The sequence below is a fragment of the Topomyia yanbarensis genome, chromosome 2 (assembly GCF_030247195.1).
Source record: "Topomyia yanbarensis strain Yona2022 chromosome 2, ASM3024719v1, whole genome shotgun sequence".
Lineage (NCBI taxonomy): Eukaryota > Metazoa > Arthropoda > Insecta > Diptera > Culicidae > Topomyia > Topomyia yanbarensis.
Window position 1 is genome coordinate 219,579,616 of NC_080671.1, and position 18,247 is coordinate 219,597,862.

The 18,247-nt window shown below is 41.8% G+C and overlaps 1 protein-coding gene across 3 annotated transcripts in view; it reads left to right on the top strand.

Moving 5' to 3' along the window:
• Window positions 1-18,247, top strand: part of LOC131682914 (serine-rich adhesin for platelets-like) — a 1,216,708-nt gene that overhangs the window by 1,122,104 nt on the left and 76,357 nt on the right. The gene's annotated exons all lie outside the window — the stretch shown is intronic.

Consider the following 18,247-nt stretch of genomic DNA (forward strand, 5'->3'; position numbering starts at 1 on the left):
AGAACTCCCGCTAGTACTTCAAGACTCATCGTATGGGTCGACTGCATGCAACCTAAGGCAATTCGTAAACAGCGATACTGTATCCGTTCCAGTTTAATAATGTGAGTGTTCGCAGCTGAACGGAAACAGATGCACCCATATTCCATTACTGAAAGTATTGTTGTTTGATACAATCTTATCATGTCACTTGGATGAGAACCCCACCATGATCCAGTTATTGTTCGCAGAAAATTTATCCTTTGTTGGCATTTCGTTATTAGATACCTAATGTGGCCTCCCCATGTGCCTTTAGAATCGAACCAAATTCCAAGGTATTTAAAAGTCAGGACTTGGGCTATCGTTCTACCAACCAACTGAAGCTGAAGCTGAGCTGGATCACGCTTCCTTGAAAAAACAACCAACTCTGTTTTCTCCGTAGAGAAATCGATGCCTAAATTCAAAGCCCAACTTGATAAATTATCCAAACTATCTTGCAGTGGTTGTTGTAAATTTAAGGCTTTTGGTCCTGTAACAGAAACCACGCCATCATCTGCAAGTTGTCTTAGAGTGCATGGGCTGACAATACAATTATCAATATCATTCACGTAAAAATTGTAGAGAAGGGGGCTTAAACAAGAACCTTGTGGTAGGCCCATGTAACTTATTCTGAATGTTGCCAAATCGCCATATGAAAAATGCATGTGCTTTTCTGACAATAAGTTGTATAAATAATTATTTAATATTGGTGAAAGACCACATTGATGTAGTTTCTCTGAGAGAACATCAATGGAAACAGAGTCGAATGCTCCTTTTATGTCTAAGAACACAGACGCCATTTGTTCTTTTTTTGCATAAGCTAGTTGGATCTCTGACGAAAGTAGCGCCAGACAATCATTCGTTCCCTTTCCCCTCCGAAAACCAAACTGGGTATCTGATAGCAAGCCGTTCGCCTCAACCCAATTGTCGAGACGTCGTAGGATAATTTTTTCCAACAATTTCCTGATGCAGGATAACATTGCAATCGGTCGATACGAGTTATGATCGGAGGCTGGTTTTCCCGGTTTTGGAATAGCGATAACTCTCACTTGTCTCCAGTCGTGCGGGACAATGTTCTGCTCAAGAAGCTTATTGAATAAATTCAACAAGCGTCTTTTTGCTAGGTCAGGCAGATTCTTCACCAAGTTGAATTTAATTCTGTCTAGTCCCGGAGCATTATTGTTGCATGAGAGGAGTGCAATTGAGAATTCCATCATTGTCAAAGGCGAATCTATGAAATCGTTACTTGTGGGAGCATCGCGAGTGATTTTCTGCGCAGGAGCAGAATCGGGACAAATTTTCTTGGCAAAATTAAATATCCAACGATTCGAAAAATCTTCGCTTTCATTAGTCACGTTTCGATTCCTCATTCTTCTGGCTGTGTTCCAAAGAGTACTCATTGATGTTTCTCTTGACAAGCCATTAACGAAGTGTCTCCAATAACTAGACTTTTTGGCACGACGTATACTGTCAAATTTGTTTTGCAAAATGAAATAATTTTCAAAGTTCTCACGTATACCCCCTTTCTGTTTCATAATTTCTTTGTAGGCAACTTGTTTAGCTTCATATGCATCAGAGCACTCTTTGTCCCACCAAGGATTAGGGGGCCGTCTATTTATTGTCATGCCAGGATTGCATTTCGTTTGGGCTTGTTCTGCTGCTTCAATAATTAAACCCGCTAGGAATTCATATTCTTCGGTAGGGGGTAGCTCTTCTGTCGAAGCAAGAGAAGTGGAAATTAATGTTTCGTATGTTTTCCAATCAATATTTCGTGTTAAGTCATAAGGAACATTGATTGAATTCGTAAGGCCTAATTCACTGTTAATTGAAACAACGATTGGCAAATGATCGCTACCGTGAGGATCAGGTACAACCTTCCACGTGCAGTCTAACCGAAGTGATGTCGAGCACAGAGATAGATCTAATGCACTTGGACGTGCAGGAGGTCTGGGGATGCGTGTTGTTTCGCCAGTATTTAAAACTGTCATATTAAATTCGTCACAAACATTGTAAATCAAAGAGGATCGATTATCATTGTAGAGGGAACCCCACAATACTCCGTGCGAGTTGAAGTCTCCCAGTATCAGACGCGGAGCAGCCATGGATTCCACTACCTCAAAAATTTGACGTTGTCCAATTTGAACTTTGGGAGGTATATATATAGAAGCGATAGACATGTCTTTGCCTTTAATGTTCGTTTGGATAGCTACAGCCTCAATGCCCGCAAACAAGGGGATGTTAATTCTATAGAAAGAATAGCACTTTTTAATTCCTAGAAGCACTCCTCCATACGGGGTGTCTCGGTCTAGGCGAATAATGTTGAAATCATTTAAGTTGAAATTAATGTTTGAGGTAAGCCATGTTTCACATAGAGCAAAAGCATCGCATTTTAAATTATGCAGTAAAATTTTTAAGGAATCAATTTTAGGTATGATACTTCTGCAATTCCACTGTAAAACAGTGATGGAATCTTTCATTGGAGGAGGTGAATTACCCATTGAAAGATACAATCGCTGCAAGGATGGGCCATTGAGCAATCAGCTGCTCTAAAAATGTTCTAATTGTTGGGAGGAAAGCTGAAAGTATACTCTTTAGTGGTTCAGAAATATTGAATGCTTTAAAAATCCAATCAACAATTTCAGAAAATTTCAATAATCCTACCCCCGGCTGAGGCTCAGAGGAAGTCGAAATTTTATTATTTCCAGTAATGGTGTTCTGTTTGGATTGTACGTTCCCAAAACCGGGCGGAATTGATTTCGGTTTTGAATCGGAATTTTTCGGTTTTGGGCGCAGTTTATCTATTGGTGGAGAAATTTTAAGGCCCTTGCTTGGCAGCTTGGGAAAAGAAGACTGTTTTCTTTTTCTGGAATTTCCGGGTAAAACAAATGATGTACCTTCGCACGCTCCGTCAGAGTCAGACTGTTCCGAAAATAGAGATGTGTAAGTGTTTTCTAAGAAGATGGGTTTAGGGGTAGCATTTTTCAACATTTCTGCATAGGAGCGCTTAGACCTCTCCTTCAAGGATCGTTTAATTTTATCCTCACGCAATTTATAAATGGGGCATGCAGGGACCTCATGTGAGTTTTCTCCGCACATTAAACATTTTTCTGAATTTTCATTACATGTATCCTCTTGATGAGAACCCCCACATTTGCCACACCGTGCCTTATTGGAACAGTAAGTGGCTGTGTGGCCAAGCTGTTTGCAATTAAGGCAATTCATTACACGAGGGATAAAAAGGCGAACAGGGAGACGAATCTTATCGATAATGACATAGTTGGGCAGCGCAGACCCAGCGAAAGTCACTCGAAATGAGTCAGACAGTCGATAAACTTTTTTATCTCCTTCGTGTGATACTGAATGCAATTGCTTGCATTCAAGTATTTTTACGTCTTTAAGTATGGTGTCTTTGAAACGACCAACCCCATGCTTAACTAAGTCATCAACAGTCAAACTCGATTCTGTGATGACCCCATCAATTTCAATTTCCTTTGAAGGAATATACGCTCTATATTCACGCGTAAAAAGCTCGCAAGAAGCAATTGCATTGGCTTGTTTGAAACTACCAACGACAATGCGTATTTTATCTTTATTGACTTTGACGATCTCTTTTACATCCGAGAATCGCGAAGTCAAATCTTTAGAAATTTGAATAATATTTAGCGCCTTTACTTTACGCCTAATAAATACAATCCATGGTCCCGTTGACGACTCTGGGTAAATTTTAATTCTAGTCGGATTTACATTTTCAGCATAAGGCTTAGGGGGAGGGTCTGTTACTCGTTCTCCCATCTCTTCATCCATTTTACCTAGCAAGAAAAACTATCACAAAAAGGAATGAAAAATATACCTGTTATACATGTAGAACACACCTCATGTGTTACGTTGTAAACTCGGTGCCCGTTGTTTGACAATGTGACACCTGCTGTTCTTCTTCGTCGCGTTGCTTCTTCAGTAGAGAAATAGTCCTACCTGCAACACTTCAAAACTCTCTCCGATTAAGCTGCTCGTCGGTATCACCACCACAAGCGCACTCTCTCCGTTTCCACCACCTCGGTAGACAAATGTGGCTACCTGTGGCTTGCTGCGAAAATCCCACTGTCGATGCGGCACTTTTCAGTGCCACTTGTTTTCCTTATTCGTCGTACCACTTCTGCGGTAGACAAATAGAGCAAATGGGTCTACCTGTGACGCTTCCCTCTCGTCGATTAGAATTGCCCGACGACACCAATACACTATATTTTTTTCTGTGTGTACAGGCACGATCACTGTCGATCTCTGCCACCGCGGTAGGCAAATTCGTCTACCCGCGGTTTGCTGTCAAAACACCACTTGTCGAGGATGCCGTTGACCACGCCTCCGACGTATCAACTGTCGACTCACACTTAACAAACTGGTCTCTCTCTCTCTCCCACAATAACGCATACAGCGTCTCGCACTCCGTCACTCTCTCGAGAACAAATCCTTCCACCTGGAGGCACAACCGTCTCGGTCGGTTGCAAAAACTGTTATGATTCAAAAGAAATTGAAGCCGTATACAAAAAAGGCTTCGGGGAAACTTGCGTAATTTCGTGAACGATTGCGTAGTTCCGGCCACGAAGATATGACTCATGCTTTAAACTGAGGACTCCAAAGATCTGATTTTTCACTTTGTTCTGGATCGTGGAAGAGGCAGGAGTGGTTTAGTTTTTTTTCGCGCCTCGGTGTGGTTTTATAGGTAAAAGATAAAAATCGTGAGATTCTCTATATCAGTTTTGCCAGTAATTAGTTTTCCCTTCCCAGTTCTAACTCGTACAAGTTAAGTGGCTTCCCGCATATCGAAGCAGTGGTTTAGAGTCGGTATTCCCGAATTAAGGTAAGGTGCAAATGGTGGCCAGTGCAGTGCGTGCCCTAATTCCAACTTGTTGTTGGATGCGTGTTTTTCGTGCAGGTTTGAAGCTGCAGCATCCCGTCACACCGATCATCATCCGTCATCAACCGCTTCTGACCCCGCCATCTAGCTACAAAGTTCCCGGTGAACCATCCGGAAGAGCGACGACCGTCAAATTTGCGCTAGCTAGGGAGCAGCGTCGTTGCCAGCATACGTCCAGTTGCTGGGCACCGACTATCGATCAACCCACGTGGGAAACATGTAATGCAGTGACCTCCATCAGGTCAGACTCTGCCAACAAACGACCGGGCAAATCGTTTGTGGCAACCGGATCAGCATCCCCAGCGGACTGGATCTTCGAGCGACCCACGTAAAACCATGGTAGTGTGAGTATTCATTTCCTTTTTTTGACATGCGCATGATCAATTTTGTTTAAAACCGCAAATGCCGGTTCAGTGAGCTAAGTGACAGCGTTTTCGTGACAAGCTCAAAAAGCCCGGGTTCGAAACCCGATTATCAGTTTTTTTGTTCGGCGGTTTTATTTTTCCCACCCCGTGAAAATCCTAGGTCAGCGATGAAAACGCTGTATTACACGCAAACACGCCGACTGTATATGCACGCACCGTAATTTGAGCCACTCATTTTCGGATGAACACCACGTTAGGTAGTTAGATTTTTGATATGCTTTGGGAAGGGAGAGAGACAGGATAGGCAGTGACCATGTTGGTTAGCGCACTGCGAGGAAATTAGTTAGCAAGTTGGAGGAAGGCCTGGGTTCGAAACCCGAAATGTGAAATCAATATTTTTTTGTAAGCGAATTATGAGTTGAAGTGATTAAACAGTTTTTTTTGCAGTAAACTATTTTTTGGTATTTTCTGGTGTAGGCAGTTTCACGATTTTCGGTCGTTTCCGTTTTTAGCGAGCAGAGTTGACTCCTTTTTCCTTCGACTCAACCTTTCCTAAATCGGCCACGATTGGGGACCTTGTGTTTGAGTAGATCTTTGCCCGTGATGATAAAAAGCGTTAGAGCTATTCAATTATACCGGTCTGAGGCCTTCTTTGCATACTGTTGTTGATTTCTAGCGAATGTTTTCAGACTGGTAATCAAGGTACCTGAGTCCAGTTGGACCATTCTGGAGCCAGAACTCAGAAACAAATGGTACCCGCCCGTAGGAGGGGTCTCAATAGCTGGGCAAACCGAACAAGGCGAATGGTCTCCTTCGGGAGTGGCGCTGAAGCCATCCGCTAAATATTGATTTAGGCTCCGGCTCCAACTGTCTCGGGTTACAATTGGCGCCCAACAAGATTTGGCACGTTTTTTTGTTGGAAAGTACAACTTTCTTCGGCATTTTTCCCTTAGATTAGTTTGGATTTTCTCAATAGTTAATTTGGTTTAAGTTGTAAATACATAAATATTTTGTAGAATAAGTTTATTGCTCTTCTTTACCATATTTTTACATTTATTTTATCAATACAAATTATATAAATAAATACTACTTCATATCCACGTACAAAATGGATAGATTTCCTTATTCTGAACATTTGAACTCTGAAGAAGTTGATTATGAACTTATGATCAAAGGTCAGTTGGAGGCAACTAACCTTGAACTGGTAAACAGAGACTTTCTAAGGACGTTGTTCAAGTCCGATGTCAAAAATAGTCAAAACTATCGTTCGCCGTTAAATATTTCGGAGTAATTTTCCCATATTTCTGGGAGAGTCGCGGATTTGTTTAGATCGTTAAATCGGTTTGGTGTTGAACCACGATTTGAGTCGCGTTTACTACATTAATGGTATCGAGCGAAACGTTGTCAGGCGGTGAGTGAGGATCAAAAGAAGATGAAGAAAATGATCCCCAGTTCTTCTCATCTAAGCAGATAAGTGGAAAGAAGTCAAGCTATGTAGCTCTTCGGAGTAACCACAGATTACGATGAGAAGAAACACCTACGGGGAAATTTTTTTACTGGCAGCTATTAGCAGCTTTGTTTGTTTCTCCGAAAGATAACTGCGCTGAGAAATCATTGGAAGTTTGTGCTGACTCGTTAAACCAGTATTGCGGTTCACGACGCCTTAGCAGGGGCAATGACCTGTACAAAGTAATATGCTATATGCTATGAATCATAAAGCGAGCCCTTACGATGATTTCGACAAACGGCCGTGATCAAGCGAAGAAAAGAGGAGCAAGCCTCTGATGCAACTCTCAGTGTGCTTTCGGAGAATACAAATGAAGCAACGGTAGCCGCCAACATAGCCTTTGTGTAGTGGACGTAACTCCACCAAAACAGCTATGTAAATGGTATGGAAGTGACTACAAAGTGGATTCTTCCACGTTTGGCCAAGCACGACAAGAATCGTGTTGTTAATGTTATTGTACATAGTAGTGTTAGTTAGATTAGTATGCAATTCCTACGATTAGTCCTATCTCTTATTCTCTAGTGTTAGTTCTTAAATTAATATTAATCGATAATTTCAGAAACTTACGGTTTTCTTATTTTTGCTTATTACTCAACGTAAAATTTTTCGAAATCTTCTATAATTTTGTGCCTAAATTGTATATTATTTCCTTCGTTTTGTTTTTCTTCCAAATTATCTCCTTGGATTCCTAAAATATTATAAATTGAATTAGTTATTTTCTTCACTTTCAATATCTTTTGATAATTTAAACGATTTCTTACCTTTTTGCCGTTTCAAACCAAAGTTCGTAGATTCCTTTCCGTCCTTCATCCATTCCATCCATCCGTGCTTCATCCATTCCATCCATCGTTCTCCCTTACCCTTCGTCCTTCCTTCTCCAGCAAGCTCTTGATGTAGGTTGAGGTTCTGAAAGCAGCTACACCTGCGAAGAGAAATAAGAAAAACGGTTCTTTTCAAAACTTACATCGATACGACACTATGCGTAAAGTACTCTCCTGATGGTAGCAGGTCCAGTTTCCGCCGGATTTTTGGTGTAGTTATGTAGCAATAAAGTTTCGCGAACACTTTTCACTACCGAACGCGACGAGTTAGAGTTACAGTTTGTTGACATTTGGTAGAACAGGTTCATTGGTATTGGCAAGAGAATGAGTGACGCGTGAGAGGGATGAATGAGAGTTCAACATGTGTGATCGAGGGGTGACTGCATGGTATTTTTTCTTGATAATTTATGTTGTGAGTTTTTCGTGGTCAAACAATTTTGACGGTCAGAAATTCTCGCTTCGTTCGATTTGCGTTTTTGGATTATCGTGAACATTTTTTTTCTGGAGAACTCCAGAGTAGTTCACAATAACCGGAAACAGACCCCCATTTAAAGGATGTGATGTTGAATCCGTTTTGCTTGGATGTTACTCCGAGGTTTGGATATCAGCAAAACATACTAGTATTTTTTCACAAAGGTGAAGGTTTTACGAAGAGCGTATTTCACTTCTTAGTTTTTATACTGAGGTAAAGAAATTCGTGTCTTAATTTTTAGTTTAACTGTACATTGGAATATTCCAATTATAGTGGAATATTATGAGTGAATGTGATTGCCAATTACCATTAGCCAAAGTTTATCGGAAAGATCAAGCAAAGTTTTTCAGTTGTTCAGTATTAGCATGGATATTGTGTTTTTTTGGTTAAATTTAGTTGATTGCTGCTGGAGACCGGAGTTGGAAAACGATGATGGTCAGTAACAGATAATGTCTGCAAATAGATGATGAGTCAATTTTTTTGACGATGACCACATATGACCCCAGCAGTCACGATTTTCTCAATTACAAATACAAATATCCTTCGAAAATTTGATTGGTTTTTAACCAATCAAATTTTCGAAAACAAAGTGGGGAATGATGTAGTACTACGATATGAATGTAAATAATATCGAGCGGCCCCTCGAATAACTGGTCCGCTCAGCATGGGTAAAAGCTTCTGTAATTTCTCCCGAAATGTGAATGAGAGTGAGTGGTTGGTTGGAGTTCCTTCGAATGAACTGTCAGATGAGTGGTTGAGCACCCACCGGATCCAGCCGTGGTTGGAGCCGAGTTACTTTTGGCGGGTGGTCGCGACGCAGGCGTCGCCCCGCTTTGAGATAACCCTTTCTGCGACCTTTAACCGCAGAATAAGCTATAGTGGAGGGGAAACTATTTGTCTCTGGGTTTTGAAAGCCATTCGGCAGCACCCGGGATTTGGTGGTAGAGGATCGAGGTCTGGGGATATTCAAAAGAAATTGAAGCCGTATACAAAAAAAGGCTTCGAGGGAACTTGCGTAATTTCGTGAACGATTGCGTAGTTCCGGCCACGAAGATATGACTCATGCTTTAAACTGAGGACTCCAAAGATCTGATTTTTCACTTTGTTCTGGATCGTGGAAGAGGCAGGAGTGGTTTAGTTTTTTTTTCGCGCCTCGGTGTGGTTTTATAGGTAAAAGATAAAAATCGTGAGATTCTCTATATCAGTTTTGCCAGTAATTAGTTTTCCCTTCCCAGTTCTAACTCGTACAAGTTAAGTGGCTTCCCGCATATCGAAGCAGTGGTTTAGAGTCGGTATTCCCGAATTAAGGTAAGGTGCAAATGGTGGCCAGTGCAGTGCGTGCCCTAATTCCAACTTGTTGTTGGATGCGTGTTTTTCGTGCAGGTTTGAAGCTGCAGCATCCCGTCACACCGATCATCATCCGTCATCAACCGCTTCTGACCCCGCCATCTAGCTACAAAGTTCCCGGTGAACCATCCGGAAGAGCGACGACCGTCAAATTTGGGCTAGCTAGGGAGCAGCGTCGTTGCCAGCATACGTCCAGTTGCTGGGCACCGACTATCGATCAACCCACGTGGGAAACATGTAATGCAGTGACCTCCATCAGGTCAGACTCTGCCAACAAACGACCGGGCAAATCGTTTGTGGCAACCGGATCAGCATCCCCAGCGGACTGGATCTTCGAGCGACCCACGTAAAACCATGGTAGTGTGAGTACTCATTTCCTTTTTTTGACATGCGCATGATCAATTTTGTTTAAAACCGCAAATGCCGGTTCAGTGAGCTAAGTGACAGCGTTTTCGTGACAAGCTAAAAAAGCCCGGGTTCGAAACCCGATTATCAGTTTTTTTGTTCGGCGGTTTTATTTTTCCCACCCCGTGAAAATCCTAGGTCAGCGATGAAAACGCTGTATTACACGCAAACACGCCGACTGTATATGCACGCACCGTAATTTGAGCCACTCATTTTCGGATGAACACCACGTTAGGTAGTTAGATTTTTGATATGCTTTGGGAAGGGAGAGAGACAGGATAGGCAGTGACCATGTTGGTTAGCGCACTACGAGGAAATTAGTTAGCAAGTTGGAGGAAGGCCTGGGTTCGAAACCCGAAATGTGAAATCAATATTTTTTTGTAAGCGAATTATGAGTTGAAGTGATTAAACAGTTTTTTTTGCAGTAAACTATTTTTTGGTATTTTCTGGTGTAGGCAGTTTCACGATTTTCGGTCGTTTCCGTTTTTAGCGAGCAGAGTTGACTCCTTTTTCCTTCGACTCAACCTTTCCTAAATCGGCCACGATTGGGGACCATGTGTTTGAGTAGATCTTTGCCCGTGATGATAAAAAGCGTTAGAGCTATTCAATTATACCGGTCTGAGGCCTTCTTTGCATACTGTTGTTGATTTCTAGCGAATGTTTTCAGACTGGTAATCAAGGTACCTGAGTCCAGTTGGACCATTCTGGAGCCAGAACTCAGAAACAAATGGTACCCGCCCGTAGGAGGGGTCTCAATAGCTGGGCAAACCGAACAAGGCGAATGGTCTCCTTCGGGAGTGGCGCTGAAGCCATCCGCTAAATATTGATTTAGGCTCCGGCTCCAACTGTCTCGGGTTACAAGCTGCAGTAGGACAACTCTCGAAAAAAAATTATCAGTTTCTCGGTGACGGTTTGGCCGATTATCATAAATGCCTCAAAGGTATATTTTCCAGCTACAAAATTTCGTACGGATCGGTTGTATGGTTCCGGAAATATAAACTGTTAATCGTCCGGTCACATGAAATTTCCATATAAGAAGGAACTAAAAAAAATCTAAGAAATCGAATTCGAATTTTGGATGACAATAATATCTTTAAAATGCATGAAACATTGAGATTTTAACCAAATCATTTTTGGTGTTTAGACCATTTGGTCATAAAGTATCCTTCCTATATATTATGCGAACAATATCCTGCTTCTCCTACCAGCTGATCAAGACGACCAAACTCAAACCGCTGATTACTGGTTCAAGTTTTTGATTTGGTCTTTTTCTTTTACAAAATTTTAGAACTCGAATATTGATTTCTTTTCTTGTATATAGTTGTCATGTCATGTATAATGAAAATGTATTACACCCAGGATTTTTACGCGGGGGATACGTACCGCGTACAAAACCGCGTTAATTGGAAAAAAAACCGCGTTAGTTCGAAAATCCTCGTAAAAAAATCGCGATTATTCGAAAGTCCGCGTAAAAAAATTCTCAACGCAAGACTTTTATTATATTTTTAAAAGTTTTTTTTGCGCGGATTTCGCAAATATCACGTTTTTTGCAAAAAATATGCCGAGTCCTTTTGAAGGCAACAGACTTAGAAGTTTTCCGGAAAGATGAAAGAGACGGGTCTGGACTCCTTTTGTCCCGCACCTCAGCAATATGGGTATTTTCGGAATGGTCTTGACGAGAAGGTGCCAGAAGTTGATTTTTGGTGTCATTTTGAAATCCAAGATGGCGACTTCCGGTTTAGCGAAATTCTATACAACCCATGCAATATAGTCTTGACGAGTAGGTGCCAAAAATGTATGTTTGACGGCATTTTGAAATCCAAAATGGCGACTTCCGGTTTGGCAAAATTCGCTATAACCCAATAAATATGTATATTTTCGGAATGGATTTTGAAGAGTAGGTGCTAGAATTTGATTTTTGACGCTATTTTAAAATCCAAGATGGCGACATCCGGTTTAGCGAAATTCTCTATAACCCATGCGATATGGATGTTTTCGGAATGGTCTTTACGAGTAGGTGCCCGAAATTTATGTTTGATGCCATGTTTTAGTTCAAGATGGCGACTTCCGGTTTAGCGAAATTCGCTGTAACCCAATCAATGTAGGTATTTTCGGAATGGTTTTAACGAGTAGGTGCCAGGAATAAATAACTAAAGAAATCTGCATCTTCAGGGCAAGATTGTCCATGAAAAATTGATTTTTGAAGTCATTTTGAAATCAAAGATGGTGATTTCCGGCTTAGCGAGATTCTCTACAACTTAATCAATATGAATATTTTCGGAATGGTTTTTGACGAGTAGGAGACAAATGTCGATGTTTTGACGTCATTTTGAAATTCTAGATGGCGATTTCCGGTTAACCGAAAATCCCGAATGAAAAATCTGGGCGATCATCCAAAACATCCTCGAATATAAGATCTAATCATAAACCAGCGAAATGTAAAATATTTTATGTGTTCATCCAGAAGAGTGCGGTAAAAATGGAAGGGAGAGAAGAAAGAGATGTATGTAATGTGAGTTGGGGGTTTTAATTGATTCAAATTAAACACATTGCTAAAATTCAAGTAAATTCAACTGTTTAATTAAAGCTATTTGTACTACCCATATTGATTGGGTTATAGCGAATTTCGCTAAACCGGAAGTTGCCATCTTAGATTTGAAAATGGCGTCAAAAATCAATTTCTGGTACCTACTTCAAGACCATTCCGAAAATATCCATATTGTTGAGATTCGGACCATAAGGAGTCTTCCAGACCCGTCTCTTCCAGGTTTCCGAAAATCTTCTAAGTCTTTTGCATTAAAAAAAGGAAATTCATTTCAACTACCATCAAAGGCATTTTGAACATCATTCTTGATTAGATGCACACTATATGTACTAGGGTGTCCCAAAATGACATCTTGTTAAAGAAGTCATCGGGCTCACTTCTCAAACGAAAGGTTAGGGTAACAGAACCACTTTCTTCTTCGGAGTGAATTTTCTAAAACGTTCCTCTTGAAATGTCTTAGATTTTTTCAGTATTTTTTTAATTTTTCTTGAGATCCAATTAGAGAAGTTTTGTGAGTTAATTTGGACAAATTTTGGATTATAAGAGCGGAAGAGCCATTAAAACTTAGAAAAAAGTGTATTTTTGGCGTTTTTCATTATTTTTCTTCAATACTGGGTATCTACAAAATTTTAAAAGTATAGGAAATGCTTCAAACAGTTGAGCCGAATATAGGGGCGTAATTTTACTGAAGAAAGTGTATAGCTACGGCTAATGGGATATGAGTTATTGAGGTTTTTGTTAGATAACCCTTTGAAAGTATATCTTGTGAAAATATTTCCTTGTAGTGAAAATTGGCTGCAGACTCGATACCTACCTTACGGCACGTTGTGGAGGCTAGCTCAACCGCCGAGGACTATAAGAAGTAGATCGCGGCGAAGCGAGGAGCTGGGAGCTTATTGGTTCACGAAACGGATATCGGTACCGAGAGAAGTTTCGCCACATTCTGTAGTCCTTGACTGACGGCGAACATGGACTGGAGAGTGTGAGAGAAGTATCCACATAGAGACCACCAGGCGATTCGCTACCGCATCGCGCAATGGAACCCTGCTGCAGCACGAAGAAGGACGGGCCGCAAGCCAAAGTGGAAGACGAAAGCCTTTAACGAAAATCTATTTGTTGAGTTACTTCGGCGAACAACGGAATCAAGTACGTTGATGCAGCTGATCTAACAAGAAGGATTGTGACGGCTTGTGACGTTACAATGTCACGAAAATATGCAGTAGACGGCGTGCAGCTTACGGGTTAAATGAGTAGCTCAGTAAAAGAGAAAGATCGGAGAGTGAGAGAGGAGCGCAAGCGACGTTTCGAGAAGGTAGGGACTCTTTGAACCGGGAGATCAAGCTTAGCAAGCCAATTGCCATAAGTAACTGCTGAGAAATAAACGCCAATCCCTGGGGGACGCGTACTGAGTCGTCATGACGAAGACGAGGGTCCGTCAACACCAACTGAAATATACCCGGGTATGCTAAAGATAATCGTTAAGAATCTCTTCACGAATCACGATTCAAGTACCTGCTCACCGACACCGTACGGCGAAGAAGAAGGAGGTAACACAGCCGAGTGGTAAATGACTAACGACGAGCTTCGATGTGACTAAAATCAAATAAAATCCCCGGTCCGGATGGAATACCAACCGTGGCGCTGAAAGCTGCGATCCTGGCATATCCGGACATGTCCAGGATGCTACTGCTGAAGTCTTTAGATGATGGTAATCCCCGAAATGAGGAAGGTGCAGAAACTGATGTTGCTGCCAAAGTGTGGGAAGTCACCGAGCCATCCAGCGTTGAATAGACCAATGCCGCAGCGTGGCATAAAAGAATGAGCCAGATCCTGAAGAGATACTTCCAGAGTAGAGCACTGCTGTACCAGACGAACAAACGGGCAATAGGCAATGCGTGTCATAGCGGGCGTTCCTCAGGGCTCCATTCTCTGTCCAACACTTTGAAATGGGATGTACGATGGGGTCTTAACACTGCGGCTCCCCAAGAAAGTGAAAATCGTTGGTTTCGTGGACGATGTGTCACTAACGGTGAGACACTTGAAGTAATGGAGGTGTCGGTGACGGAGACAATGAAACCGCGAAAAGCTGAACAGGACGCTTCGACTGCTGGTCGTACGAGTTGCGATTGCGTACCGGAGCCTTGTCGCCGAGATGATCCCCATCTGCATTACCCTGATGGAGGATATCAAGTACTACAAACAATGAAACGCCAGGAACGTGAGGAAGATGATGAGAATCGATTCGATGGTGACGTGGCAGCAGGAATGGGACAATACGGAGAAAGGAAAGTGGACCTACCGGCTCATCCAAACCTGTCGGCGTGGGTCAATAGAAAGCACGGAGAGATGACCTTCCACCTGAAACAGCTCCTACCGAGCCACGGCTGCTTAAGGAGTATCTTCATCGCTGCGGGGGTACGTCAACACTGTGCTGGAAGTGTGAGATCGTCCGAGGTTTGAAGTGACGTGCAGGGAGCTACTTAAAACGGGAGGACCGGACATCAACCCGGATAATGTAGCCTGCAGAATGACAAGCGACGTAAAGACGTGGAACGCAGTAAACAGAGATATGATGTAGATCAGTGATTCTCAACCTGGGGTCCGCGAAGTCATTGCTGGGAGTCCGCGAAGAAAAATATATTTTCCGAATGCATATTAAAATTTCAAGTCATGTTTCCTAACAAATTGAAAATAACATATTGATAGCATACAAAATTGATGTTTATCTATGGGACCTCGCGACCCAGTGTGATATCTAAGGAGTCCGTGGTACGAAGAAGGTTGAGAACCGCTGATGTAGGTCATGACCGTCTTACAACGGAATGGACATCGAACAACGGTTTCGGGAGAGCAATCACCGCCAGGGAACTCTCCGCAGGAATAAGCTAGATTCACCGCCGAGGACTAGTCGAGTAGACTGCAACAGAGCAGCGAGTATGAGTCGTCGAAACGCCAGTGAACCGGACGTCACGCTCCGTGCGGATTCGTCAGACCGACCACGAATTCACCGCTGGGGACTAGACTGAGTAGACAGCGATGAGACACCACTAGTCGCGGGTCATCGGCGCACCAGTGCACCGGACACCCTGCTTCACCAGAATCGTCGAACTGTCCTCGGCACCTAACTGATATCTCGATCTCGGGAGAACTTCTCTCGCCGCGGAATTCTCTGTCGGGGTAGGTCAGGTCCATCGTCGGGGAATAGACCGAGTTGTTCGCGAACAAGTCGAGGAGCTGAATGGATCATCAAGGAAGTAGTACTAAATGGCCCAAGAAGAGAACTAAAGGGCTTAAAGTAGTTGCGGTGCTAAATGGCACCGGTCACGGAGCCAAAATGCTCAAGAAGTTGTAGTATTGAAACCAAATAAGAATCGGTATCGGGAGTACTTCTTTCGTCTGGGACCTCTTCGTCAGCGACAGTCAGATTCACCGCCGGGAACGAGACCGCGACGATACACTACCAGCCGCGCCGGGTCTCCAGCAAACCGGATGCCCTACTCTACCGGAATCGCCGAACTGACCGCAGCACCTGGCTGGTTGGCTAGCTTTCGAACTTCTCTCGCCGGGGAACTTTTCGTCGGAGTAGGCTAGATCTATCGTCGGGGACTAGACCGAGTAGTTCGCGAACCAGTCGGAAGCTCAACGAGGAAGTGGTACTGAATTACACTGAACTGAAGGGCTCAGTAAATTAGACAGTCTGAAGTTTGCCGCCCAGATTGTCCTCGTAGGGGAAGAGCATTAATTCTATACCAACAGCTAGCTTTCCTACCTTGACTACCCAAACCCGTTCCCTGAGTTGTTGGTTTTGAACATTTTTTTCCTGCTCAGAATGTTAAATTCAAATTTTTTCAAGATTTTTAATTATGCTTATAACAACATAGTATGTGCGTGTGTATCACGTGTGAAAATTGAAAACATCTATGACAACTATCATCGAAAAAATCAACTCGCACGAAAAAGAATCAGATTTTTTGTTATCTAAATCACTTGATGCAATCATCTGTAACATGGTCTAATCACATTAATTTTGGATTTCATAGCTAGAGGTTGAAATTACGAATAAATTCAAGAATTCAAAGGTTATTTCAATCTTGTGATGAATCTTTGAAATATAAAATATCATAAGTCGTTGAGATTTGAACGATTTTCATAAGGTTTGCTTCATATTAGTCTTCCACATGGGGAATTTTTCTAAATCCCACTTTTATGAAACTACCCATTTTTTGAAAGTCCACATAGACACCGTAGGGAGGGTGTAGGGGTTTAGGAATTGTCCACACTTGTCCACGAGGGGGTCAGAAAAAAAGGTATTTTGTCCACGTAGTATATAAACGGCCCCTTATAGTAAGCCACATCGCAATTGAATAAAAACGCTCGCGCATAAATATCAGCAAAAAAATACCTTGCCGCAATGAAAACTAGGCATGACGGTTCGGGACAACCGCATTATATTCAAATCACAAAACAAATAGTTTTTCTTTTGTTCTAGCATAATGGTATCGCATAATTGCATATAATCAATCGTTTGACTAAAACAAAATGGCCGCCAGCATACAATATTAACACTATAAAGCTTGGCATGGCAGATCAGGACGACCGCATTGTATTCAGCTAAATGCCTTAAGCAACACGATTTTTTTGAGCCATTAATGCATTGCTCGTATACGCACACCACCAGCGTTAGGAACGACGAGCCAAAGGGCTCATTGATCGCAGCAACCTCGACCGGCCATCTTTTTGCTTACGATCGCCCCATAGGTAAGACGTACTCCTGTTGCTCTCATTTAAGTGTAATACCCTTGTACTTTTTAGAGGGCTCTTTGAATAATACTAAAAATTCCAATCCTTGACCAGTTTCTCCTCGTACTCGGGAAGCTATCTCAAGGTAGAATTTTAGTGCTTTCAAATGCCTTTCGGATATCGTAAGTTCGGATTGTTTTTGAACTAATACCACTTGTCACAAGAGTTCACGTAGCAACTTTGTACTGCAATAGAGTGATACTGATTTATTTTCTACAATTTTAGACTATATACATGAATTCCTTATAACTAATGTTTACCTATCCTCTTTCAGCCTACTCTATCTATCTCTGCCTGTACAAGTTTTATTTTCCTTTTCCCTTTTGTGGTTCGCTGATGAAAACACCCGCATTATCCCTCTTTTCATGTTATGACACGTAGGCGTGCCAGACAGACGATCGTATGGAAATTTCTTATATTGTTTTAACCATTTCCCTATCTGCCAGCTTGGGTAAGAAGTTTTATTGCCTTTTTCCTTTTGGCTGTACAATATCAGTGCATGCGTCACAATCTTTATCGCTATGCAGATTTTTGGAACAATAAATTTGGGATACTTTGGCTAGACTGAAAGCAAATAAATAAATGTTGGGTGGTTCTGGTTTCTAGAATGATCATTATTTGCTATGCGTAACATTCCCACCCTGATAAATCTATCCATAGATTTATAAAATTTCTAATTGAATTGTAATTGTACGTTAAGCCTCTTCCTTCGATATAACATTTCTAGTTCCTTCATTATAGGTCACATATCTAAATTTTCTACGTTGAATTGGAGAGTTCATTTCATTTAGTTGTATACTTGCTTGTGTAGCGGGTTGATTTGTTCTAAAATATTTACAATAAATCCAGATATAGAGAATTATAATCATCAATAAAATTAAAATCATTGCAACCCATGAATACGGATGATATGTTTGAAAGGTAGGGTTACTATCGTTAATATCGTTTACATCTTCAATCTCGTCGTAAACTGTAGGTTTTTGTTCCTGAATGTTTTTGATTTTGATATTCTTATCGTATTGAATTATAGGCTTTGTTTGGAAAAATGTTAATGTCCT